Source organism: Hyperolius riggenbachi, chromosome 9 (genome assembly GCF_040937935.1).
Source record: "Hyperolius riggenbachi isolate aHypRig1 chromosome 9, aHypRig1.pri, whole genome shotgun sequence".
NCBI classification, from domain to species: Eukaryota; Metazoa; Chordata; class Amphibia; order Anura; family Hyperoliidae; genus Hyperolius; species Hyperolius riggenbachi.
In genome coordinates this window covers 208,391,508-208,419,104 of record NC_090654.1, presented here as the reverse complement: position 1 = coordinate 208,419,104, position 27,597 = coordinate 208,391,508, and the positions used below count along the sequence as shown (strand labels likewise).

The 27,597-nt window shown below is 46.4% G+C and overlaps 1 protein-coding gene across 3 annotated transcripts in view; it reads left to right on the top strand.

Annotated features, from left to right (window-relative positions):
* Positions 1-27,597, top strand: part of RASGRP1 (RAS guanyl releasing protein 1) — a 315,245-nt gene that overhangs the window by 196,315 nt on the left and 91,333 nt on the right. For all 3 annotated transcript variants that reach the window (XM_068253917.1, XM_068253918.1, XM_068253919.1), the window contains one exon: positions 24,049-24,136. The gene's annotated coding sequence lies outside the window, so the exon portion shown is untranslated. The remainder of the gene's footprint in view (positions 1-24,048; positions 24,137-27,597) is intronic.

The following is a 27,597-nucleotide window of genomic DNA, read 5'->3' as shown; positions in this document are numbered from 1 at the left end:
CTTGCTGTTATGGATCCATGCTGGCAGCACTAAGTGTAGCGATGCGGAAAGCTTAGCACCCACCTACAACTTTCCCACACAATGCCTTTAAAAACACAGTGCCATTCACTGTGAATCACATTTGCAGAACCTCACGTTGCACCTCCTGCATTACCTTTGTCTTCCTATTTGCCTCCTTAGGTTTATCTAAAGCATGCTGCTTCCTGTGTTCAAACAGGCCTGGTTATTTTATTTTCTGTGGTCAGAAAGTAGACAGGTGTATGAGTGGGTCTGTCTGGTGACACACTGATGACTAGTTACAGCAGTAGGAACTGCATAATGTTTACAACATAGGGTGGGTCTCCTCGCTGTGTCACCTCACGGTCACACTGTTACCATTGGTTACAAGATTAGGTTGCTCCTAAAGGAATCCTGGGTATTGCAATGGCATGTTTGCCTGTCTTATCTTCTTTGGCAGAACTAAATCAGTCATGTTGTTCTCTTAAGAGTGAGAAAAATGCAGAGAAAGAAGTAAGATGGTAAGCCATTGGATGTGTATGTAAGTTGAATATCAGTGCAGCATTGTTCAGAGATTGATAAAAATTCTAGTCTTTTGAAAGCTAAGGCCCGATTCACATTACAATACAATACAATACAAAACAATAACATTTGTAAAGCGTTTTTCTCCCATAGGACTCAAAGCGCATAGCTGTGTCTCAGATTAATACAGGGTTGCAGGCTGGGTTGTGTTACAGAGGAGATAGTCAGATGTTCATGAATGCCAGACTGAAGAGGTAGGTTTTCAGTTTAGACTTAAATGCTTCCAGGGATGGAGCTGTCCTGATTGGGTGTGGCAGGGAGTTCCAAAGTGTAGGGGCAGCATGACAAAAGGCTCTGTCTCCAAAGGTTTTGAGGTGGACTCTGGGGGTGACCAAGGTGTTACGTCCTTTTGATCTAAGATTGTGGGGGGTGTGATGTAGTTGCAACAAGTCCTTCAGGTATCCAGGGCCCAGATTGTGCAAGGATTTGAATGTCAGTAAGCCAATCTTAAACAGAATTCTCCATTTTATCCAGGGGCGTAACTAGAAATCACTGGGCCCCCCTGCGAATATTTGGATGGGGCCCCCCCCATAGGTGCCAAATAATCGTAATGGGGCAGCGTTTCACTGTAAATTAATTGTAAAGTGGGCAGCATTTTACCAGACAATCGTAATGTGGGCCAGAAAATCGTAATGTTGGCAGAGTTCACCAGAAAATCGTAATGTGGGCCTTTAGAAAATCATAATGTGGGCAGAGTTCACCAGAAAATCCTAATGTGGGCACCAGTCACCAGAAAATAGTAACGTGAGCAGCAGTCACCAGAAAATTGTAACGTGGGCAGCATTCACCAGACAATCGTAATGTGGGCAGCGTTCACCAGAATATCGTAATGTGGGACAGAAAATCGTAATGTGGGCAGCGTTCACCAGAAAATCGTAACGTGGACAGCATTCACCAGACAATCGTAACGTGGGCAGTGTTCACCAGAAAATCGTAATGTGGGCCAGAAAATCGTAATGTGGGCAGAGTTCACCAGAAAATCGCAATGTGGGCAGCAGTCACCAGAAAATCGCCATGTGGGCAGCAGTCACCAGAAAATTGCAATGTGGGCATCAGTCACCAGAAAATCCTAATGTGGGCAGCAGTCACCAGAATATCGTAATGTGGGCAGCAGTCACCAGAAAATCCTAATGTGGGCAGCAGTCAGTCACCAGAATGTCGTAATGTGGGCAGCAGACACCAGAAAATCCTTATGTGGGCAGCAGTCACCAGAAAATCCTTATGTGGGCAGCAGTCACCAGAAAAATCGCAATGTGGGCAGCAGTCACCAGAAAAATCGCAATGTGGGCAGCAGTCACCAGAAAATCCTAATGTGGGCAGCATACACCAGAAAATCGTAATGTGGGCAGCAGACACCAGAAAATCGCAATGTGGGCAGCAGACACCTGAAAATCGCAATGTGGGCAGCAGACACCTGAAAATCGTAATGTGGGCAGCAGACACCTGAAAATCGTAATGTGGGCAGCAGACACCTGAAAATCGTAATGAGGGCAGCAGACACCTGAAAATCGCAATGTGGGCAGCAGTGACCAGAAAATCGCAATGTGGGCAGCAGTGACCAGAAAATCGTAATATGGGCAGCAGACACCTGAAAATCACAATGTGGGCAGCAGACACCTGAAAATCGTAATGTGGGCAGCAGACACCAGAAAATCGCAATGTGGGCAGCAGACACCAGAAAATCGCAATGTGGGCAGCAGTGACTAGAAAATCGTAATGTGGGCAGCAGACACCAGAAAATCATAATGTGGGCAGCAGACACCAGAAAATCGCAATGTGGGCAGCAGACACCTGAAAATCACAATGTGGGCAGCAGTGACCAGAAAATCATAATGTGGGCAGCAGACACCTGAAAATCACAATGTGGGCAGCAGTGACCAGAAAATCATAATGTGGGCAGCAGACACCTGAAAATCGCAATGTGGGCAGCAGACACCTGAAAATCGTAATGTGGGCAGCAGACACCTGAAAATCGTAATGTGGGCAGCAGACACCTGAAAATCGTAATGTGGGCAGCAGACACCTGAAAATCGCAATGTGGGCAGCAGTGACCAGAAAATCGCAATGTGGGCAGCAGTGACCAGAAAATCGTAATGTGGGCAGCAGACACCTGAAAATCACAATGTGGGCAGCAGACACCTGAAAATCGTAATGTGGGCAGCAGACACCAGAAAATCGCAATGTGGGCAGCAGACACCTGAAAATCACAATGTGGGCAGCAGACACCTGAAAATCGTAATGTGGGCAGCAGACACCAGAAAATCGCAATGTGGGCAGCAGTGACCAGAAAATCACAATGTGGGCAGCAGACACCTGAAAATCGCAATGTGGGCAGCAGACACCTGAAAATCGTAATGTGGGCAGCAGACACCTGAAAATCGTAATGTGGGCAGCAGACACCTGAAAATCGTAATGTGGGCAGCAGACAACTGAAAATCGCAATGTGGGCAGCAGTGACCTGAAAATCGTAATGTGGGCAGCAGTCACCAGAAAATCGTAATGTGGGCAGCAGACACCTGAAAATCACAATGTGGGCAGCAGACACCTGAAAATCACAATGTGGGCAGGAGACACTAGAAAAAAAAATGCACCTGTGAAAAAAAAACAATTCACTTACCTGACAGAAGTCTTCTCCTCTCCCGGCATCTGGCACACAGCTCCCCGAGTCCTCCTGCAGCACATCTCCCGCGCTGACAGGCAGAGTGCAGGGCTACGGCAAGATGGCTGCCGAAACCCTGTACTAGAGACACAAATAGTCTCCAGTGTAGGGCTTCTTCGGCGGCCATCTTGCCGTAGCCCTGCTCTGCCTGCCAGAGACTATGCAGGCTGCTGGTGGAGCGGGGCTGCGGGGAATGAACTGGCAGACGCTGCGGCCAGTTGAGCACCTTGCTGGGGGGTCCAGAGCAGCGCTCCCCCCACGCACAGTGAGCGGGCCCCAGAGCAGCCCCGGGCGGCCGGCCCCCCTGCGGCTGAGAGAGTCGCATCCCCGGTAGGTACGCCGATGGTGACAGCCTTTCCTCCTCCGGGCCCCTGACTTGCTAGGGGCCCCCCTGCAACTGCAGGGGCTGCAGGGTCTATTCCTACGCCCCTGATTTTATCGGTAGCCAGTGGAGTGAGCTCAGGGTTGGTGTTATGTGGCAATGGCGGGGTTGGCTCGTTAACAGCCTTGCGGCGGCATTCTGTACTAATTGCAGGCGGCGTAAGTCTTTCTTATGCAGGCCTGTGTAGAGGACGTTGCAGTAGTCTAACCTTGATGTGACGAAGGCATGAACTAGGGTTAGAAGATCCTCTGAAGGAGTTAGGTGTTTAATCCTTGCAATATTCCTTAGGTGAAAGAAGGAATGTTTCACAACAGCTGAGATTTGATTCCTGAAGCTTAATTTCCCATCAATCAGTACTCCCAGGCTGCGTACACAGTCCGAGTTGTTCAGGTCTGAGCTCCCTATCCTTAGCGGTGTTGGTTGAGACTTGGGCTGCTTTGCTGTTGAGCCCTGGCCCTCGATAACAAGAACCTCAGTTTTGTCAGCATTAAGTTTTAGCCAATTATTATTCATCCACTCCTGAAGCTCAGCTAAGCATGCGTTTATTTGTGGAGTAGGGTCTGTGACGTCAGGTTTGAATGACAAATATAGCTGGGTGTCATCAGCATAGCAATGATATGTCAGGCCATGTTTTTGTATGATTTCTCCAAGTGGCAGCATGTATATGGTGAACAGTAAAGGGGATAATATTGCGCCCTGAGGTACACCGTATTTTAGTGGTACAGGGTTGGAGAGGAAGGGCCCTAAGGCTACCCTTTGTGTTCTGCCAGCCAGGAAGGAGTTGAACCACCGGAGAACAATGCCATCTATGCCACAGTACTCTTGTAGCCTGTTGAGCAAGATTTCATGATCGACTGTGTCAAAAGCCGCTGAGAGGTCGAGCAAAATCAGGATGGAACATTGACCCTTGTCTCTTGCAATGAGCAGATCATTGCAAATCTGGGTGAGGGCTGTTTCACAGCTGTGATATTTCCTGAAGCCAGATTGAAGAGGGTCAAGGATGTTGTTTCTGGAGAGCCTGGCTTCAAGTTGGAGGTAGACAGCCTTTTCAATAACTTTTCCCAGAAAGGGGAGGTCTGTAGCTGTCTAGAGCATCTGGGTCTAAGGATGGTTTCTTGAGTAGTGGCCTGACGATTGCTTCTTTCAGAGTAGAGGGAAACTACCCTTCTTGTAAGGAGCCGTTGACTATTTTGTGGAATTCCGGTGTAAATAGTTCAGGGCATTTCAACATGAACTTAGTGGGGCCAGGGTCCAGATCGCAGGTAGTCTGGCGAAGGTTTGAGAGGATATCCAAGATGTCTTTTTCAGTGATTACCTTAAAATCAGACCATGGTGGTAGGCTATTTTTGCACCTGTTATATGGCTCTGCATGGGTTTCTGGGGCTGTGAATTGAATGGCAGATCGTATGGAGGAGACTTTGTCTGAGAAGAAGTGGGCAAATTTCTCGCACAGTTCCTGTGAAGGTATGATGCTGGATTTCCTGCAAGATGGATTGCAGAGACTGTCAACCGTGCGGAAGAGTTGAGCAGGTCTGTTGGCTGCATTTGCAATTTCGTGAGACAGGAATAAGGAATTCTTTTTGTTAATCATCGTTTGATATTTTTTCAGGTGAGCAATTAGGGAAAGTTTGTCCTCAGGAGACTGATGTTTGTGCCACCTTCGTTCCAGTCTGCGTCCCTGTTTCTTTAGTTCCTTTATAGAGTTGTCAAAACAGCGAGCGTGATGTAATGGTGCGGAACGTTTAATCTTTAAGGGAGCTATGGCATCAAAAGCGGCTGAGACATCGTGGTTATATTTAAGGACCATGGATTCAAGGCCTAAGTTGTGATCTGTCACTCCACCTAGATTGAGGCTGTTCTGAAGGTGTTGGGGTGTCAAACCTTTCAAGGAACGATATTTTATTAGTTCTTTCACTTGGTGTTTTGTAGCCGGTGCTGTAAAGGAGAAGTGGACAGTGTGGTGGTCTGACCAAACTACTGGTTCAATTTCCACATTGGATATTAGGAGTTCTGAATGGAAAATGAGGTCCAAAGTGTGTCCTTTTTTGTGGGTAGGGAGGTTGACGGCTTGAGAGAAGCCCAGTTCATTCATGGAGAGAAGTAGCTTAGTTCCAAATTGGGAAGAGTGTGTATCGACCCGTGCGTTAAAGTCTCCCAGAATTATCCACCTAGGGTGTTTCAGTGTTATGCAAGATACAAGTTCTGCTATTTCCTTGAGAAAAGCTGAGCCAGCGTCAGGGGGTCGGTAGACAAGCAGTATGTTTATTTTTTTTCCAGCTGAGAGCTGGGCTGCCAGACATTCAAAAGAGTGGGTGGGGGCTACAGCAAGGGGTTTAATATTCAAACTGGATTTGAAGCACAGAGCTAATCCTCCTCCCTTGCGGTTTTGCCTTTCACAGTGTAAAACTGAGTAATTGTCTGGTACCGCAGCCGCGAGAGTGGGTCCTGAGTTCTGATCCAACCATGTCTCTGTAATTAAAGCTAGATCTGAAGCCTCTATTAGATCATAAATAACTGCTGTTTTGTTGTTTATGGACCTGGCATTGCAGAGTACTGCTTTAATGTTGTTTGCCTTAACTTTGAGGTCTGTGTTCCTAGCTCCTGGCTGGGGGTTGTAATCAGGAGTGTGGCAGCTGTCTCTGTTATCTGGGTCCTTTACTGATACAGCTGATTTATAGATATGTGAGGATAGCTTTGGCTTTGATTTATGAGTGCCTGAATGTCCTCTCCTCTTCCCCCGCCTTGTTTTCTTGAGAATCCCAAGGGATTTTAGAGGGGTAATCAAAGCAGAATCTATTTGTAATGGCCCATACTCACGAGGGACTTTTGTCGCCTCAACACGCGGCGCGCGCGTGTTGCGGCGACAGGTCGCCCGTGAGTATGGGCCGTTGCCCGCGCGCGCACCCCGAACTGTCGCCCGTCGCTCATGTCGCCATGCGATTGAAAGTTTCAATCGCATGGCAACAGCGCCGCCGCACCTCCGCCGCAACTGTCGCTAGTCCGCGTGAGTCCGCGGACTAGCGACAGCAACATGATAGTAAATAAACAGCGCTTCCGGCGGGGGGAGGGACAACGGCGACAGCTTCCGTCGCATCAGTTGCCAGGTCCCTCCGCCGTGTGTATGCGGAGGGACCTGGCGACTAGCTGTCGCCAGCATGTCGCAAGCACGCTCCCGTGTGCTTGCGACATGCAAAAAAGTTGCCCGTGAGTATGGGACATTAGAGTTTCTTGGGAACAGAGGTTGCAATATAGATAAGCATCTCAGCTGAGTATGTTAATGGTGGCATTTGGACAGCTGATAGACACCCTGCTGAGATCAAAGGGAAGGGGTCTTTTGCAAGCTGTACTTCTCAGAAAAAAAGGAGATGCTCCAGATTAAAACAAATTAAGACAGCTCCTTGTTTCAATTTAAAAAGTTTGGAATAAATGTAGAAATAGGGATAGTCATATAACATAGAAAGCTCACAAGGTGTTTTTTGCCATTTCCGTTGCTTACAGAAGGATCAGGAGCTGAGGGTTGAAGAAAGTTGAAGAATTTCAAAGTTTGAGTCAGCTAGTCAGCTCCTAGCAGGCTAGGCATTTTCAGTCCAAGTCCAATTTTAATCCAGTTTAAATCTCAGCCATCCAAAGTGATCCATAATTTCTGATGAGCTGTAGTTATTGCCAGGGAGGCGATGCATAGGATTCCTCTGTATTTTTGGTCCTGTCCATGCCCAAATGTAGTTAAATAGTCAAATTTCTGAGACAAGATGTGGAGCAGCTTGAGAGAGCTGCAGCCCAGCTTGGGCGCGCTCAGTAGATAGCGTTCCCTGTCCGGATTTTCCTGATCTGATCCGGACCGTATTCTGTACAAACGGAACGTACGTTCCGCATAGCAATGCGAAGTCTATGCGGACGTTCACACGTGTCCGTTCCGTACAGTACGGAGCCGGACCGGATCCGGACACTTTTCCAACATGCGCTATTTTTTGGATCCGGATCTCCGGCCCACGCACCCGGACCTGAGCCTGACAGCACCATCCGGAACACAGAAACCAATGGGGAACGGAAGGCACAGAACACACTGCCTACAAAAACCTGACGTTCTACCCCACTTCCTATGCGTATCCAAGCGGCCATTTCGGATGGGGACACATGGGCCAAGCATGTCTGGAGTGGAGCAGCAGTGACAGACATGCTGGAGCTGTTTGGCAGAATGTCGGAGGTGGAGGTGAGGCCTACAGCGGAGGAACCTGATTCTACAGGTGCACCAGGTGCACCTTCTGCTGACCCCAACTTTTTTTATTTAAATTTCACTATTTTTTGCCCACGGATCTGGATGGCAGCCTGATGCATGCCTGATACAAACGGACCGGATCCGGATCGGAACCGTGCGGTTCTGATCAGGATCAGGTCCTGATCCGATCAGGATCCGGTCCGTTTACTTGCCAAAACGCAAGTGTGAACGGGGCCTTAGACAGAGCAAACTTACAGTAGATGGTTCTTTGCTGAATTTATGGAAGTGAATACTTTTCTGGCTTCTTCCAGTTAAAACCTTAGAACGCACAATGCAAAGACTACATATAGTAAAACTACTACAGTCAAGGGCATAACTAAAGTCATAGTTGGCCATGTGGTTACTTTGGTGCCCTGCTCCATACAGGGCAGCAATTTCTTACAGAGTGTTTTATTCAAGGAATACAATTTCTTTCAAATGTTGTACAGCTGCTATAAATGTACGGTAATAAGTATTGTTGTACTGTGGTATATAGTACTGCTTTAGAACAACGGGGGTCTAACTAGAAGCAGACTGAAATGGAAAGGGGAAATATTTAAAGGTAAAAAACTATCACTGCAACACTGTAAAGATGTGGCTCCAACTGGTTGGATCTCCCAGCTTAATGAAGTATTGAGTAAAAAGGTAGTATACTCTCACTGAGGTTGTCAAACTAAATTTGAAAAAAAAATGAGACCCCAGGTCTTGCATTTTAGGCTCTCGCTGGCCAGAGCCTTTGATATAATCATACACTATAGCATTGACTTTATTCGTTTATATAACCTCTCGTCTGCTTAACATATTTGTTATTCACAATGCGTATTTTTACAACTGTTTTGTAATACAGTATAATTATCCTATTGCTATTTTTTATCCTTCTGCATATTTATAGCTATATATACCAAACTTCTTGTCCAATAACATTTTTTGCTGATTAACCACTTAAAGAGAATCTGTATTGTTAAAATCGCACAAAAGTAAACATACCAGTGCGTTAGGGGACATCTCCTATTCCCCTCTGTCACAATTTCGCCGCTCCCCGCCGCATTAAAAGTAGTCAAAAACATTTTCAAAAAGTTTGTTTATAAACAAACAAAATGGCCACCAAACCAGGAAGTAGGTTGATGTACAGCATGTCCACACATAGAAAATACATCCATACACAAGCAGCCTGTATACACCCTTCCTTTTGTATCTCAAGAGATCACTTGTGTGTTTACCTTCTGTCCCCTTCAGCTCTCTCCCACTGAATACTAGTGACAGGCTGTGAGGCTGATCCTTTCTTCCTGTCTGTAATTCCTCTGTATGTGTCAGCCAGCTACTTTCACAGCCTAACAGAGGAGGAATTGTATCCAGCTCTCTTCTATCACTGATAAGATAGCAGAGACGCTGCTGGCTTATGTAAATAACTCACACACTGAAGTGTGCATAGAGGGGGAAGTGCATAACAGACCAGCAGAAGAGTTGGCAGCCTTCCAGACACAGGCCGACAAGTCTGACAGGGGAAAGATACATTGATTTATTACAGAGACAGTTATAGTAGAAAGTGCTGTAGTAAGCCAGAGCACATTAGAACAGGTTTAGGAACTTGTAGGATGGTAGAAAAAACGTTGTAATTTTTGTTACGGAGTCTCTTTAAGGACCAGCCCATTTTTCTGTGATCTGTGCTGCTGGGCTCTTCAACCCCCAGCACAGATCAGGTGGCAGGCAGGGCGATCAGACTCCCCCCCCCTTTTTTTTCCCACTAGGGGGATGTCCTGTTGGGGGGTCTGATCGCCGCCGCTATGTTGTGCTTAGCGAGGGGGCGCCTCAAAGCCCCCCTCCGCAGCGCTATTCCCCCCTCCCTCTTTTTCCCCCTAATCCATCATGACTGGGGAAGAGGTGGAGCTTAGCATAAAGGGGGCAGGGCTTAGAAGAAGCTTGCCTGAGGCACATTTGCGTGTGACCTCTGACTGTTCATGTGTGCCCAGATGTTGCATGCAGATGCAGGATGGAAGGTGTACTACATTGTGACAATGCACTGAACATGTCAACATCCGATTATTAATGTAGTGAATGTAATGAAACATTGTGCATGAAGACACTACACATACACGAGGTTGAATGCATATGCAATATAAATGTTTTACTTTGGGGGTCTTTCACATGTAGATATGGCCCTGAATATAAAATGATCACGTAGCACAAGATCAGTGCTATCATTATTTGTGCAATCAATGCTAAAGTGGTTAGTGCACACTTGAGAATAAAATATAAAGTAACACTGTGCCCTATGTGGTGTAGTGGCAGGAGCCATGTTATGTGTGGGGTGTTCATGTTCTCACTACATGGGACTTGCAATCTGGATATTCTGCAATCAGTAGCATAGTGTAATGATCTGCTCTGCTGTCTGCACAGGCAGACAGCTTTTTGACCATTTTTTAGGTCTGAGTGCTGCAGGTCTCTGGAAAAGAGACCTGTCTTCACTCTGAGTTTCAGAGCTGCTGTTCTGGGGAGGTATTTGCATCCACTTGTCATGCAAATTGCTTAGCTGCTTCCTTTGATGGCTTGCAGTATAAATACCATTTCCTCCCAGAATTCCCTGCTGGTCATGATGGTCACAATGCGTATTTTTACAACTGTTTTGTAATACAGTATAATTATCCTATTGCTATTTTTTTATCCTTCTGCATATTTATAGCTATATATACCAAACTTCTTGTCCAATAACATTTTTTGCTGATTAACCACTTAAGGACCAGCCCATTTTTCTGTGATCTGTGCTGCTGGGCTCTTCAACCCCCAGCACAGATCAGGTGGCAGGCAGGGCGATCAGACTCCCCCCCCCCCTTTTTTTTCCCACTAGGGGGATGTCCTGTTGGGGGGTCTGATCGCCGCCGCTATGTTGTGCTTAGCGAGGGGGCGCCTCAAAGCCCCCCTCCGCAGCGCTAACTCCCCCCTCCCTCTCCTTCCCTCCCTCCCCTTCGCAATATAGGCAGTACAGGACAGCGATCCGTCCTGTACCGCCTCAGATAGGCTTAAGCCTATCAGATGGCGGCGATCCCCGGCCAATCAGAGGCCGGGGATTGACGATCTCCTTTACGGCGCTGCTGTGACAGCAGTGCCGTATAATGTAAACACCGTGGTTTACGTCCCCAGGTGTGTACATTTAGCCTGCGAGCCGCGATCGGAGGCTTGCAGGCTGTTCACGGAGCCCCCCGCCGTGAACTGACAGGAAACGGCCGCATGGAAACACAGGTGCGACCAGCCGCTGCCTGTCAGCGTTGGCTGGTCGTTAAGTGGTTAAAAAAATAAGAAATGACTTGTGTATATCTAATGCATGTACAAATGGACTGTTGGCACATTCACCCCTACTCATCCTCCTGCATGTAAGAACTGGTTGTGAGCCTTTTTCCCCCTAATCCATCATGACTGGGGAAGAGGTGGAGCTTAGCATAAAGGGGGCAGGGCTTAGAAGAAGCTTGCCTGAGGCACATTTGCGTGTGACCTCTGACTGTTCATGTGTGCCCGGATGTTGCATGCAGATGCAGGATGGAAGGTGTACTACATTGTGACAATGCACTGAACATGTCAACATCAGATTATTAATGTAATGAATGTAATGAAACATTGTGCATGAAGACACTACACATACACGAGGTTGAATGCATATGCAATATAAATGTTTTACTTTGGGGGTCTTTCACATGTAGATATGGCCCTGAATATAAAATGATCACGTAGCACAAGATCAGTGCTATCATTATTTGTGCAATCAATGCTGAAGTGGTTAGTGCACACTTGAGAATAGAATATAAAGTAACACTGTGCCCTATGTGGTGTAGTGGCAGGAGCCATGTTATGTGTGGGGTGTTCATGTTCTCACTACATGGGACTTGCAATCTGAATATTCTGCAATCAGTAGCATAGTGTAATGATCTGCTCTGCTGTCTGCACAGGCAGACAGCTTTTTGACCATTTTTTAGGTCTGAGTGCTGCAGGTCTCTGGAAAAGAGACCTGTCTTCACTCTAAGTTTGAGAGCTGCTGTTCTGGGGAGGTATTTGCATCCACTTGTCATGCAAATTGCTTAGCTGCTACCTTTGATGGCTTGCAGTATAAATACCATTTCCTCCCAGAATTCCCTGCTGGTCATGATGGTTTGTTCCTGCTAACTTGCCTGGAGTCTCAGCCCTCTACTCATTGTAGGCTATTATTGCTAGCTTAGAGTAGTTACCCTTTGGGAGTGCTCCTTGCATTCCTATTTAGTGCAGTCAGGTTGTGTTATATTTGTACTGCCTATGCTGTCTTGTCTTGTCCTTGCGATTGCACTGTCGCTAGCGGTTGGCGGTAGTGAATCGTTTTGTCTTGCCGTTGCGATTATTCTGTCGCCAGCGGCGGCTGACAGAAAATCGCTCTGTCTGTTTGGATCGCAGTCGCCCTAGCGTTAGAGGCGGTGGATCTCTCTGTATTCTGTCTTGGAGTTTAACCTCAGCTGCGGTTGCTGCTGGTTACTCCTTCTGTCTGTCTTGTTTTGTGCGGATCTCACTCGCTTTTGCGGAAGAGCAGTGGATCCTTTCTCACTCGTTCCTGCTGTCTGTCTATCTGTCGGTCTGGAGTAAACGCTTGCTGTTGCCTGAAGTAAGGCAACCGATTAGCAAGCGTTTCTGTTATTTGTTTGTTTGTGCTTCCTGTGTTCCTTTGTTAGTCAGGGTTGACGCGTTTTTGTCTCTGTTGTGCTTTTCGTGCAGAGACCACGCCATTAACGTGTTTTGTCACAGTTGCGCTTCTCTTGCGGCGACAGCGTTTAGCGAGTGCGTTTGTTATTTTCCTTGGCGTTCTGGTTGTTATTATTGGCTGTGCATTGCTTCCCCTCGTACAATTCCTATGTGGCATCTGTGGCAGTGTAGAGGGTTTTATCCTCTGCACTCCACAGCTCCATCTGCTGGTGGGAATTCCCCTCTACCGGTGCGTTGCAACAAAGCTGGGTTCTGTTATTCAGACGCTTGTGGAGGATTTCCGCAGTGTCAGCGCACAGCTTGTGCGCTGACCTCGGAGATAATTCCCCAATCGTTACACATAGCAATAGGGGGGCAGAGGTTGCCCTTGGAAAAGAGGGGCCTTCCCTCAACCACAGTATTAGCTCTCCATTGATCCTGTGCTGGTATTAATCCCTTCTATAGATGCTTTAATTCAGCCTTTCTCAACCTTTTTACCCCGGAGCAACCCTGCAAACATCTTTTGGATCTCAAGGAACCCCTGCAAACAATGTTTTTGTAACGATTGGGTGCTGCAACTCAGATGTCTGATTATTTGTGCTCTGCAGAACCACAAATAATACAGACGCTATACCTGATTATGTGGTGATCTGCAGTATCACCAATAATACAAGTATAACTAGCAGAGTGTAAGGTGTGGTGTTTGGTGCAACAGTATAGACCTCTCCAGAGGAGCTGGAGAGTCCAACAACAGAAATATAAACAATAGATCTTTACCAGAGGAGCTGGTAAAGTATAAGCAAAAGAGAGAGTACAGCAGTTTGGCTAAACCTTACCAGAGGAGCTGGTAAGGTACTAACAGCACAAGTGACTGAGTAGTTTAGCTAGCCCTTGCCAGAGGAGCTGGCAAGGTACTATCAAACACTGGAGCTATATACTAACTGAACCTCACCAGAGTAACTGGTGGGTAATAACTGGAATCAACGCTAGCCCTCACCAGAGGATCTGGTGGGTCCTAGCTACAACTGAACGAGATAGTTTGGCAACACCTTACCAGTGGAGCTGGCAAGGTACTATCAGTGATAAGACAGTATTAATTAACACGACTTTACTAGAGGAGCTGGTAAAGTACTATCAGACATGGTAACTGTATAGTTTAACAAAACCTTACCAGAGGAGCTGGCAAGGGACTATCAGAAACAAGTGTCACCTCACCATATAAATATACCTCATATATATAAATATACCTCATCAGTGGCAAGGGCCCACTGGTGAGAGGAATGGTCAGACAGGCAAGGCACGGCAACAGAGAGGTAATATCAGTACAGAGCGGTAGGCAAGAGAATAGTAGGTAATCAGGCAGAAGTTCAGCAACAAGGATCAGATAGGCGGAAGTACAGAATCAGTAAGCAAATGCGAGGTCAGAGTATAGCCAGTATCATACACAAGTAATCAATAACAATATCACAATTCCTAGTCTGGTGTGAAGTCCTTGGTTTCAACACCTGGGAACTAGTCTAAGGTCTGAGCGCTAACACAAAGTATTCACGACAGCAGTCAGTTTGCGAATGATGAACGAAGACTTTATGAAGCAGAGGAAGACTCTCAGCCGCGCCCATCTCGGAACGGCCAATCCGAGTGGCGAGTCACCTCTGACATCAGCCGACCGGCAGGTCAGCTGACGCGCCTTCTCCCAGGATAAAGGTCCTGTCTCCGCGCGAGACACCGACCGTATGAGCAGATGACAATACCGTTCCCGGCGTGCTAGACGCCGACGGAACGGATGAGGTCTGAGACGAGGAAGCAAAGGCGGCTGCGGGTACACCCTGCATGTCCCCAGCCGCCATTCCTACAGATGTTACAATTTTGTTCTCGAGGAACACCTGCATTTATTTTGTAGGCATGGTCTTTAAAAGTACAGTAGGTCAGGCTGTTTATTTTGACTACCCCTATTAAACTGCCACTCATACTGTCTTCTTATCCTAGAGCTTTTTATTGTGCTCATTATTATTCTGACCCCAATTTAGTTCTTCTTTTTAGAGTAGCCTTTATTATAATAATGTGCTCTATTATACTTTCCCCACTAAGGGGGGAAATGCCAAGGAACCCCTGCAAAGTACTCAAGGAACCCTGGTTGAGAAAGCCTGCTTTAAATAGTTATTATTAACAAGCTGTTCCCCATCCCCTTCTTGCACCTCTGACACTGTGGCTGTACTTGGCAGGTTTTGGTGCACAGTATCAATTGTTATGTATAGAGTGCTTGGGGGGCCCAATATAAAACCGGGTCCCAGAGCTCCTTAGCTATGCCACTGTCTTGCTTGATGTGTCCAGAGTTGACAACTTTTTCCAAAAGTGCATTTACCAGCATAGCTCCAAACGGTCCCTTTTTCGAGGGATAGTCCCTTTTTGGAAATGAAATCTCTCTGACCCTCTTTCTTCCCAATTTCTCTCATAATTGTTTTACAGATCTGTATACAGGTAGTCCCTGGTTAACGAACAAGATAGGGACTGTAGGTTTGTTCTTAACCTGGTTCTGTTCTTAAAGGATACCACAACTGACATGTGGCATAATGAGATAGACATGGGTATGTACAGTGCCTAGCACACAAATAACTATGCTGTGTTCCTTTTTTTCTTTCTCTGCCTGAAAGAGGTAAATATCAGGTATGTAAGTGGCTGACTCAGTCCTGACTCAGACAGGAAGTGACTACAGTGTGACCTTCACTTATAAGAAATTCCAACTATAAAACACTTTCCTAGAAGAAAATGGCTTCTGAGAGCAAGAAAGAGATAAAAAAGGGGGAAATTCTTATCAGTGAGGGTCACACTGTAGTCACTTCCTGTCTGAGTCAGGACTGAGTCAGCCACTTACATACCTGATATTTACCTCTTTCAGGCAGAGAAAGAAAAAAAGGAACACAGCATAGTTATTTGTGTGCTAGGCACTGTACATACCCATGTCTATCTCATTATGCCACATGTCAGTTGTGGTATCCTTTAAGTCGGAACATTGTGCCATCTCTGTCCCCTGTACCTCCTCTGTGCCTCTAGTGTCTCCCTCTGCATTACCTCTGCCCTCCTTAACTGTTTATTCAAGTTTAAAAGCCATTTTTTCTTTGAATTTTTTAAAATCAATTTTCTCAAAAACTACAAGTCCAATTAAATTTTTTTTCACTTGTTCCCATGGAAATAAAGAATCCATGCCGTTTGTATCGGCGGGTCATTCGTAAGTCGGGCGACCGTCATTCGGGGACTACCTGTATGTATTTTTCTACTGAAAACATATTTTATTGACTCTAAACTTTATTTCCACCCTGCAAACTGATATAGTTATTTTATTTTCAAATGGTAATATGAACGAAAACTAATGAGGATAGAAAGTGTGGATTGAACTATAAAACTTTTTGCTTATGAATTTTTGGGTGTATATATGACAAGGGGTGTGGGAGAGGCGTGTTTAGAGCTATGGCAGGGGCATGTCTTGAATGTGTTTCTCCTGAACTCCCTGGTAATCGTTCCCTCCTTCTTCTCCACATGCAGTGAAGAACAACGATGGTGCTGGTAAGTATGTTACCTCCTTCAGCGCTAGGTCCAATCTGCCCTCCTCTTCTGCAGCTTCCTGTTTCTCAGTCTTCGCCTTCTGCCTTCCACTCAACACACAAGAGGACCAGGACCAGGCTGGAGGCAGAGTACTGTAAATGCTGGCAGCACTGGAGGAGGTAACATACTTACAAGCGCTGCCACTGCATTGCACTGCATTGGGAAGAGGGAGGAGATCTTAAGGTTGCCAATCTTGTTAGGTGGGGGGAGTGCACAGAGGAGGGAAGTTGATGGTTGCATATTCTATGGGGGGGGAGGGCTGCACATATTATGGAAGGAGGGGGGGGGGATGAACAGTTGGCTGCACATGTTATGGGGGAAAGTGGGGCACACATATGATTCTATAGTCCTCTTGGTTACTCTTGCTGCCAGCATTTACAGTACTCTGCCTCCAGCCTGGTCCTGGTCCTCTTGTGTGTTTGGTGCCCTGAAGGCACCAAACCTGGATGAGTGGGCAGACAACGTATCATCTTACATTAGCTTCTGCGAGGACCAGTGTATACCAATGAAATCCTTTAAACTTTATCCAAACGACAAACCATGGTTCTCCAAAAAACTACGACACCTGCGGAGTCACAAGGAAGCTGCGCATAGGGCTGGTAACCAAGAGGACTATAGAAGGGCAAAAAACAACCTAAACAGGGAACTGAGAGTTGCCAAAAGGAGCTACGCAGAAAAGCTGGAACAGAACCTCTCCTCAAATGACTCACGAGCTGTCTGGAAAGGGCTTAAGGCCGTCACCAACTATAAGCCCCCCCCTCAACATGCAACTCCTAGCACTGAGCTTGCAGAGAACCTCAGTGACTTCTACTGCAGATTTGAGAACCAAGCAGCATCTGCAGGTCTCCCAAAGCCACCTGCTCCCTCCTCCACCATATCTGCTCCATGTCCAATCTCACCCTCTTTGGCTGTGAACAAGGACGACGTCTTGCGCCACCTGTCAAGGCTAAGTGCAAGGAAAGCCTCAGGCCCAGACGGAGTGTCACCAGCATGCCTAAAAACCTGTGCTCAACAGCTAGCTCCTATTCTCTCCTCCATCTTTACAAGATCCCTTCAGGAAGGCAAAGTCCCAGCATGCTTTAAGAGGTCGACCATCATCCCCGTTCCCAAAAAACAGGGAATCACCGACCTCAACAACTACAGACCTGTGGCTCTCACATCCGTCATTATGAAAGCTTTTGAAAGCATGGTCATGCCTCTTCTGAAAGTCTTCACAGAGCCCCTGCTGGACCCACACCAGTTTGCGTACAGAGCAAATAGGTCCACTGAGGATGCCATTAACATCTGCCTGGAGACAGTCAATGAGCACCTGGATAGACCAAACTCTTCTGCCAGGATCCTCCTCCTTGACTTTAGCTCAGCGTTTAACACTATCAGCCCTCAAATACTTCAGGAGAACCTTGCTGAGCTCAAAGTCCACCCCACCCTGCGCCTGTGGATAACTGACTTCCTCACAAATAGATCTCAGGTCGTCAAGCTGGGTACTATCCTCTCCCAACCAAGGACCACCAACACAGGGGCCCCACAAGGCTGCGTCCTGTCACCAGTCCTGTTCTCCCTGTACACAAACAACTGCAGATCCACTGAAAACTCTGTCAAAGTTATCAAATTTGCAGATGATACCACCATTGTGGGCCTCATCACCAATAACAATGAGCAGGCATACCGTCATCAGGTTGAGAGAATCTGCAACTGGTGCAAGGAGAATGGGCTGGTCCTCAATACCGCAAAGACCGTTGAGATGATCATCGACTTTAGGAAGCGTGCACCCACACCACCCCCAATCCACATCGACAACGCAGAAGTTGCACGGGTCCCCTGCGCTCGTCTCCTGGGCACAACCATCTCCAACGATCTGAGATGGAAGGCCAACACCACCTGCACCCAGAGGAAAGCCCAGCAGAGACTATTCTTCCTCCGCCAACTGAGGAAGTTCGGCATGGACCAGAAACTTCTGACGAACTTCTACTCAGCCACCATCGAATCCGTCATCTGTTCTTCTATCCTTGTCTGGTATGCTGGCTCCTCTGCCAGCGACAGACACAAACTACAGAGAGTCATCAGATCAGCGGAAAGGATCATCGGAAAACCACTTCCCCCACTGGACCTACTCTTCAACACTAGACTGCGCTCTAGAGCCTTGCGGATCGCTAATGATCCTTCGCACCCAGGCTCCCGCTTTTTCTGTCGTCTCCGTTCAGGCCTGAGGTATCGGGCCATCTACACCAGGACCTCAAGACACAGGAACAGCTTCTTCCCCTCAGCTGTCAAATCACTGAACTCTCTGGACCCATTCCCACCCCCCACCACCAAAAGAAGAGCGGATCCTCCTTAGGCCGCTTGCTTTACTAGCTGGACAAGTCCTAAGCAGGCCTGCACTCAAGAACTCTTCTTTTAAAAATGGTTGTTATGTAATTACTGTTACCGTATCGTACCGTATTGTACTTGTTTGATGTATTGCTATCTCTGGTGTGTGTCATTTACTGTTTCTATGCCCTGCTTGTGCCAAGCCCAATTCCGGGCACGACCCAGTCGTGCTTGGCGAAAAATAAATTCTGATTCTGATTCTGATTCTTCTGATTCTGATTCTGATTCTGATTGAGAGAGAAGGTGGATGGTTGCATGTTGTTGGAGTGGGGGGAAAGAAGGTAGATGGAGATGTTATGGGCTGTAAAAGGAAAGGCTGACTGCCCATGTTACGAGAGGGAATAATGGAGCCCACCCATTAAGGGGGTTTTAACCACTTTACCCCCGCGCGTACGTATTTCTCCGCCCCTTTTTCCATCCTTTAACAACCAGGGACGGAGAAACACGTACTTTCCGCGTTCCCGACGCTGCCCGCGCTCCCGCTCGTAAACACGCCGCCCGCCGCTAGTAAACACGCCGCCGCCCGCTCGCCCAGAGATCAATGAACGGGAAAATCCATTCCCGTTCGTTGATCTAAGCCCCGCAATGATCAGCTGCTCTCCTATGGGCAGCGCGATCATTGTGAGAAAAAACTCACGTGTCCAGCCTCCTTATACTTCCTCCAAGCTTCCGGAAGGAAGCTTGGAGGTCGCATTAAAACAAAAAGTTACTGTGGCCATCTTGTGGCCAAATAGTAAACTACACCCTACACATTTTTCACATACAAATAAATGACTTTTACACATAAAATTAACTCATTACCTCCCACACTCCCCATTTTTTTTTTTTGTAATTAAAAAAAAATTAAAAAATTTACAATTAAAAAAAATACATAAATAGTTACCTTAGGGACTGAACTTTTTAAATATTTATGTCAAGAGGGTATAACACTGTTACTTTATAAACTATGGGCTTGTAATTAGGGATGGACGCAAAAATGAAAAAAATGCACCTTTATTTCCAAATAAAATATTGGCGCCAAACATTGTGATAGGGACATAATTTAAATGGTTTTATAACCGGGACAAAAGGGCAAATACGTTTCATGGGTTTTAATTACAGTAGCATGCATTATTTAAAAACTATAATGGCCGAAAACTGAAAAATAATTATTTTTCCTATTTTCCCATTAAAACACATTTAGAAAAAAATAATTCTTGGCATAATGTCCCACCTAAAGAAAGCCTAATTGGTGGCGGAAAAAACAAGATATAGTTCATTTCATTGCGATAAGTAATGATAAAGTTATAGACGAATGAATGGAAGGAGCGCTGAAAGGTGAAAATTGCTCTGGTGCTCAGGGGGTAAAACCCCTCAGTGGTGAAGTGGTTAATGTTATGTAATGTTATGGCTACTGATGGTGGAGTAGTGCCTATTTGTTATGGGGGGGAATGGTTTGTCATAAATGTTTGGTAGTTGCTTGTATTATGAGCAAGGTGGGAAATAGAGCCCACTCATGTCATGAGAGATTAATAGAGCCCACACATACTATGTCTGGGAATATTGGCTGCATGCTATTAAGGAGGGATGGTTCATGCTATTGGGGAGGAGGGATGTTGCACAGACTGTTATTATTGAGTGGGGAACAGTGGCCATTATTATTATTGGGGGTAGACCTGCTAGGAAAAAGAAGTGGCTTATCTCAAAAACATGGGCGTAGCAATCACTCCTGCAACCCCTGCCATCGCAGGGGGGCCCAGTGGCTTTGGGGGCCCCTCCTCATCCCTCTCCCCAACCACAAGTGCTGTCAATTAGCAAAAAAAAAAAAAAAAAAAACCCTTTCCTGTCCTCCCACAAAAACCATGTGCAGGAGCATGTGTATTTTTTCCTGCTTCCAGATGCTGCTTCACAGCAGAGCACTCTCTGCTGCCGTTCGCCGACTCCTGATCACGTGACCTGCATGGGGTTCGAAGACCAAGGGTGCCCCACGCTATCATTTTTTGCAGGGGTCCCTATTAAGTCTAGCCACACCCCTGCTCATAAACAGAAGAATTAACGGCATGCATACAATATAGTTTACTAAGTTTAAGCTGACAAAAGATTTTATTTTTAGTAAATTTCCTGTGTTTATCAGAATGTGATCACAGTTTGTGTTCTGCAGATTTAACTTAGTTCCTTGTGTGTGTTGCTTTTTTTCACCTGATGACACATATATTCCACGCATGTTGGCAGAATGCAGTTCACCTTTACATGACAGTTATGTTATGCTCAGAAAATACAAACATCTTGTGCATCGCTCATTTCCATCCGGGTCCAGCAGAAAGACCATGTACTAATCAAGAGAAGTTACCTGCAACTTCCTGCTGATTCTTCCCCCAAATCCTGAGCCTCTCTAAAACAGATGTGACCTCTTTAATAACCACAATATATTTGTACATAAATGTTTGAAATTAATCAAAATGGGAAAACGCATTTTGTAACCCAACTCTTGGCACATATCCAAGTACACCATCTGGTAGCTCGGTGCCCATTACCATTGTCTTGAGGTTTGTACACACGCTAGATAGTAGCCAAGGACGTCAGTTGGGCTGCCTCTGCTAAAAATCTAGCGTGTGTGTATGGTGCCCCCGATCCCCTCCGATTCATCAGCAAGAGGTCTAGACTTTCAGACTGTCTTAGCCTGCCCCATGCCGCTCCATTGTGTGACAAGCCATTGGCCTTCCTCCCCCCTTCCTAGCAAAAGAGAGCATTACAAGACTGTAGGATACCAATGTGTCTGTATGAGACTTACCAGATACTAACAACTCACATTATAAGGTTGCATATTGGCTCAAGACGCTTCCCATTGTGGTGGTAATAATCAAAGGAACATCAAGGAGTTATTCCCTGGAGATTCCACACGTGGTAACAAGCAATGTATTAAAGACAACAAAGGCAGTGCTAAGTGCAGACTGCTTTATTCTCCAAAACAGTGATATAACAATCCCTAAATTAAAATAGGATAAAATAGACTAAAAGCAAACACTTACATACGGGGCCCATGCATAGGGAACCCCGGCATCAAGATGCACGTGTGAGTTAACCAGACAATGGAAAAAGGTCTATAGGTGCTGCCCATCTCCTTCCCGACTGGTTTCGCAAATTTCGCAAGTGCAGGTGCTGCTCCAGGATCTTTCGTGCTATGATTTTTTCTTGCTTTTAGGATCTAAAAGCACATGAAAAAAATTGTACCGTTTTTAGACCCCCAAATCAGGAAGGAATTATACTGTCAGGGAGGTTAAAGGACAAGTAAAGTGAGAGGTATATGGAGGCTGCCATATTTATTTCCTTTTAAGCAATACTAGTTGCCTGGCATCCTGCTGATCCTCTGCCTCTTATACATTTAGCCATAGACCCTTAACAAGCATGCAGCAGTTCAGGTGTTTCTGACACTATTGTCAGATCTGATGAGATTAGCTGCATGCTTGTTTTTGGTGTGATTCAGGCAATACTTCAGCCAAATAGATCAGGAGGGTTGCAAGGAACTGGTATTGTTTAAAAGGAAATAAATATAGCAGCCTACATATACCTCTCACTTCAGTTGTCCTTTAAAGGGAACCTAAAGCAAAGTGACAATAAAAGAGTTTCACTTACCTGGGGCTTCTACAAGCTTCCTGCAACCTCCCTGTGCCCGCGCCGCCCTGGAACGATGCTCTGGTCCAAGGGCTGCCATCAGAAATTTTGGGGCCCCTCACACATGATCAGACCTGGCCCCCCCTCCCTGGGCTCACCCACTGGTTGCAGTGCCCGCCCACTAGCTACCCCACCCCCATGTCCGTGCATGAAGTGCGCTGCGGCGAAAAATGTGCATGCCTCCGACACTGAAGAAAGCTACATGCACAAGTGATGTGGCAGAAAGTGGGCGTGGCCATGGCATGTTGTGGGTGGAGCCAAATACTAGCAAAATACAGGTAGTCTCCGGTTAACAAATTAGATAGGGACTTGTAGGTCCGTTCTTATCCTTTATCCGTTCTCTTTTGTTCCCCTCTTTTCTTCCTGTGCCTCTTTTGTCCCCCTCTGTCTCACCTCAGTTTGTGCCTCTTTTGTGTCCCTCTGTGACCTCATGTTCCCATCTCATCTCTTAGCCAAGTATAGGTAGTGCCCCAGTATAGGTAACCAAGTATAGGTGGTGCCCCCAGTATAGGTAGCCAAGTATAGGTGGTGCCCCAGTATAGGTAGCCAAGTATAGGTGGTGCCCCAGTATAGGTAGCCAAGTATAGGTGCTGCCCCAGTATAGGTAGCCAAGTATAGGTGCTGCCCCAGTATAGGTAGCTAGGTATAGGTGGTTCCAGTCCCGGTATAGGCAGCCAAGTATAGGTGCCCCAGTATAGAAAGTCTGCTGTAGCGGGCTCACTCATCTGCTCCCCACGTTCAAGCGCTGATGTCACTCTTCTCTCAGTGCTGAAACGCGGTGTGCTGGTTAGTGAGCCACAGACCCACAGCCAGCACATGTGGCCTTTACAGCACTTTGGGGGGCCCAGGGCCCCTCACTGCAGTGTCAGTTGTCCCCCCCTGATGGCTGCCCTGTCTGGTCCCCTGCCGCGGCTAAGTTTAATTTTCAGCGACTCATGAGACTTTGCCCCTGCGTGGCCTTGGCTGAGTGTGTCCTTGTTCACGTCGCCGTCCTGCGCATGTGCAGGAGGGTGGCGGCAGCATGCGTGAGGACGTGCGGGGCCAGGCCTGCGCAGGTGCAGTGGCTGGGCGACTGTTTATACTCTGCCCACCAATGCATTTCAACAAATCAGTAGAGACGTCGGCGAATGGTTCGGGAACCGTTCGCCGGCAAACACTTCACCCTGTACTACTTCCGGGTCGCTATGACCCAGAGTAGTACAGCTGCGCTGGGCCGGCGGTGCATGTCCTTGATCGTGCCTGTTGCCAGGCACTTTCTTCACATGTGCGTGATGTCATGAGTGACGTCACGCTCATGCGCAGAGAGTGGCCGGCAACTGACGCGCGATCAAAGACGCGTTCCACCGGCCCAGCGCAGCCGTAATTCTCCGGGTCATAGTGACCTGGAAGTAGTAGCGTCCCATAGGGGTTCGCCGGCAAACGGTTCGCTTACATCCCTACAAATCAGGTCCTCATCAGGGTGACATTAACTTTTAAAAGTGCTTATATATTGTATGTGTATTCAAGCAATTCTGTATATTGAGATTTATGTGTATAATTAATAAAGGCAATTTGTAATGTTTTTTACCTTAAAAGGCCCACGCTACTTTCTTTCTGTTATGCTTATTGCTGGTGCAGTGTCTTTTTTGCTATATGTGGATCCACAATTAGGTGGCAAGGAGGATTTTATGGAGATGTAATTTTGAGCGGTTATCAATACTGAAATATGCTAAAGAGGAGGCCACTGATTAAAGACATCTTTACACCCTGTCATCCAAAGCGATCAGGAACTATAATTTTCAGCACAGAAAGTTTAAAGTGCTTATATACTGTAACTTAAAAGAAGAATTCTAACTAAAAAAATGTTTTTTCCTTTTTTAGATTGCGAGGAGAAGAGACCCGAAAGAAAATTAGAGGAAGCCTTTCCACAGGAAGAGGAACTCACACTTCACAGTTGTCTGTAGAACAGGTGTGTCTGCTGGGGCTTTTTACTCAATTCCTGTTTCAGTTCCAATCATAAAATTCTGAGATCCAGCTAACTCTGTCTCAGTATGTGTCAATATTCTAAACCTAAGTCATTAGATCCACAAACTTTTTTAGTCAAGGGCCGGGTCAACATACTTTAGCCTGCTGGGGGGCCGGAGTGTACATAAAATGATGTAGAAAAACATTACATTGAACCTAGGTAGTGTAAACTGAGCCTGAAACACAAGTCCCCACCAGGGCCGGATTTGTACTCTTAACCGCCCTAGGCCACTGTCACCAGCCGCCCTCCTTCAGTATAGGTAGCGAGATGACCCCCTCCGTCTAGTATAGGTAGCCTAATGATCCCCCCAGTATAGGTAGCCAGATGACTCCTCCCCCTTTCCCTTCAGTATAGGTAGCCAGGTGACCCCTTCCCTCTAGTATATGTAGCCCGATGACTCCTCCCCCTTTCCCTCCAGTATAGGTAGCCAGATGACCCCTCCCCTTCCCTCTAGTATATGTAGCCAGATATCTCCTCCCCCTTTCCCTCCAGTATAGGTAGCCAGATGACTCCCTTAATCCCTCCCCCCCCCTTTCAGTATGGGTAGCCAGCTCGCCTCCACATCGCAGCAGCCATCTGTGTCACTTATTTCTCCACTCGTTTCCAGTACAGTAGCATCCTCTTTCTTTCCGCCTCCAACGCCTCCAAGTCCATAGCCGCCGGCCACAATGCAAACGTGCACAGAGAGCAAGGCGGCTGCTGCACAGGTGGCTAGCAGCACCGCGGTCAGGCGCTCGCCTGATCTCCCTTCATTGCAGCATTTGCAAGCTAGCAACCTTTCCCCAGTAATAGCAAGGATTGTAAATTATCCACCTCTACACACACACATGCGCGCACACACACACACACACACTGCTTTTATATTACCTCTAACCACACCACCACTACCACAATGTTTTTTGCTCACCAGACAGTGAAGCATACCTGCCATACAATTGGACAGCAGTGCCACCTAATGCGGAATTGGCTTTGAAGCCAACAAATTACTTCTTGCAAGCTTCCATGTGGAAACATGGTGCCAGCACTGCTGCCACATCTATAAGTAATACATTTTGTGTGTGGAGGGCCGTAAAAAAGCCTCATGGGGCCGCATTAGGCCCGCAGGCCTTAGTTTGAGGACCACTGCATTAGAGTATTGCACCATGTTTTTGCCATCAGTAAAAGCAAGAGGTTTTAAATCAGGACATCATTTATTGGCTACCTTAAAACTAAATCTAGACAAAACGGAATTTATGATCTTCCCACCCCGGTCATCCCTGGACCTCCCAGATGTGCAGGTCACTGTTAACCACACTACTATTCACCCTACCTCTCAAGCCCGCTGTCTGGGTGTCACCCTGGACTCCGCACTCTCCTTCACTCCCCACATCCAAAACCTCACAAAGTCCTGCAACTTCCACCTTCGTAACATCTGTAAGATTCGCCCTTTCCTGACCCCTGCCACCACCAAACTCCTCATCCATGCCCTCATAATTTCCCGCCTCGACTACTGCAATGCCCTTCTGTCTGGACTCCCTAAGACCCGAATAGCCCCACTGCAGTCCATCATGAATGCGGCTGCCAGAATTATCCACTCCTCCCATCGCTCCACCAGGGCGACTCCCCTCCGTGAATCCCTCCACTGGCTTCCTATCCAGTCCAGAATCAGATTCAAGATATTGTGTCTGACCTACAAATCCATCCACAAAACCTGTCCAACCTACATTTCTGATCTTACTCAGAGATACACACCAAGCCGCTCACTCCGCTCCTCCAATGAACTTCGCCTGACCGTCCCCCGCATCACCCAGTCCCATGCACGCCTCCAAGACTTCTCAAGAGCCGCTCCGACACTATGGAACTCCCTACCTCCACCCATTAGGGCAGCCCCCTCCTTCAACACCTTCAAGAAGGCCCTCAAAACTCACCTTTTCACTCTTGCCTACCACCCCTCACAATTGCTGTAAACCCAGCCGAACTCTGGTCCCCTACCTCTCGTGTCCCTACCTCTCCCTCTAGATTGTAAGCCTTTGGGCAGGGTCCTCACTCCTTTTGTGTCCTACCTGATCATGCACCTCTATTACTGTGCACCCATGCTATGCATTTGAGTGAACCTAACTTGCCTAACTCCATGCTCCCATCCAGTGACTGACTAAGCATTACCTTGTACTCATACTGTGCTGTGTGATCTGGTTTTCTTGTATTCCTGTATTGTCATATTGCTGTTTGTCACCCCTAAATATTGTCTGTAACCTAAATTAATGTCCAGCGCTGCGTAATATGTTGGCACTTTATAAATACAACAAATAAATAAATAAATACCTTAAAAGAAAAAGAGTAAGCTTTTGGCTAATCAGCCTTCTTGCTGTTTGCTGACAAGATGTTAGAACAGACAGCTATATACATACAGCATCAAAAGGGGATGCATTGATTGTTTTGCAAACCTAAATGCAAAAATACATTACATGGATACATGGATTGTTTGCAAACACTATATGCAATGCATTTTTGTATTTATGTTTGCAAAACGATATACAATATATATCCCCTTTTGATGTTGCATATATATATATATATATATATATATATATATATATATATATATATATATATATATTGATCTGGAATGTATTTACAACGCATCACTTTTTCCACCTTTTGTTATGTTACACCTTTATTCCAAAATGGCTTAAATTACAAAATGGATTAAATTTATTTTTTCCCTCAGAATTCTACACCCCATAATGACACTGTGAAAAAAGTTTACGGAGGTTTTCGCAAATTTATTGAAAATATAAAAACTGAAAAATCACATGTACATAAATATTCACAGCTTTCGCTCGGTACTTTTGTCAATGCACCTTTGGCAGCAATTATAGCGTCAAGTCTTTTTGAATATGATGCCACAAGCTTGGCACACCTATCCTTGGCCAGTTTCACACAATTCTCAACAATTTCTGCCGCCCGGACGTAAAGCTCACGTCCGGGCGGCTGCTCTGCTGCGGTGCCGCGCTTCGGCGCGCTTCCGCGGGCGCGCCCCCCTGCCCCCGTGCTGTCCCCCGGTAGCCCTGGGATCAGTGAATGGGAACATGGTTCTCGATCACCGATCTGTGTCCCCAGCAGAAAAACCGAAGCGCTCTTACAAGAGGCTTCAGTCTTTCTGCACGTCAAATTTTCCGCGTCCCCCTTAGCGAGAAGCACAAGGAGAAAAAAAAACTCAAGTAAAACTACATCTACATATTTTTTACATTACAATTTACACATATAATACATACATAAATTAACTGTTTATTTCCCACACCAAAATATTACCCAAATAAAATTTTTAATGGAAAAAATAAATAAATTACAATACAAAAAAAAAAAGGCATAAATAGCTACCTAAGGGTCTGAACTTTTTAAATATGCAATTAAAGGGGGTATTC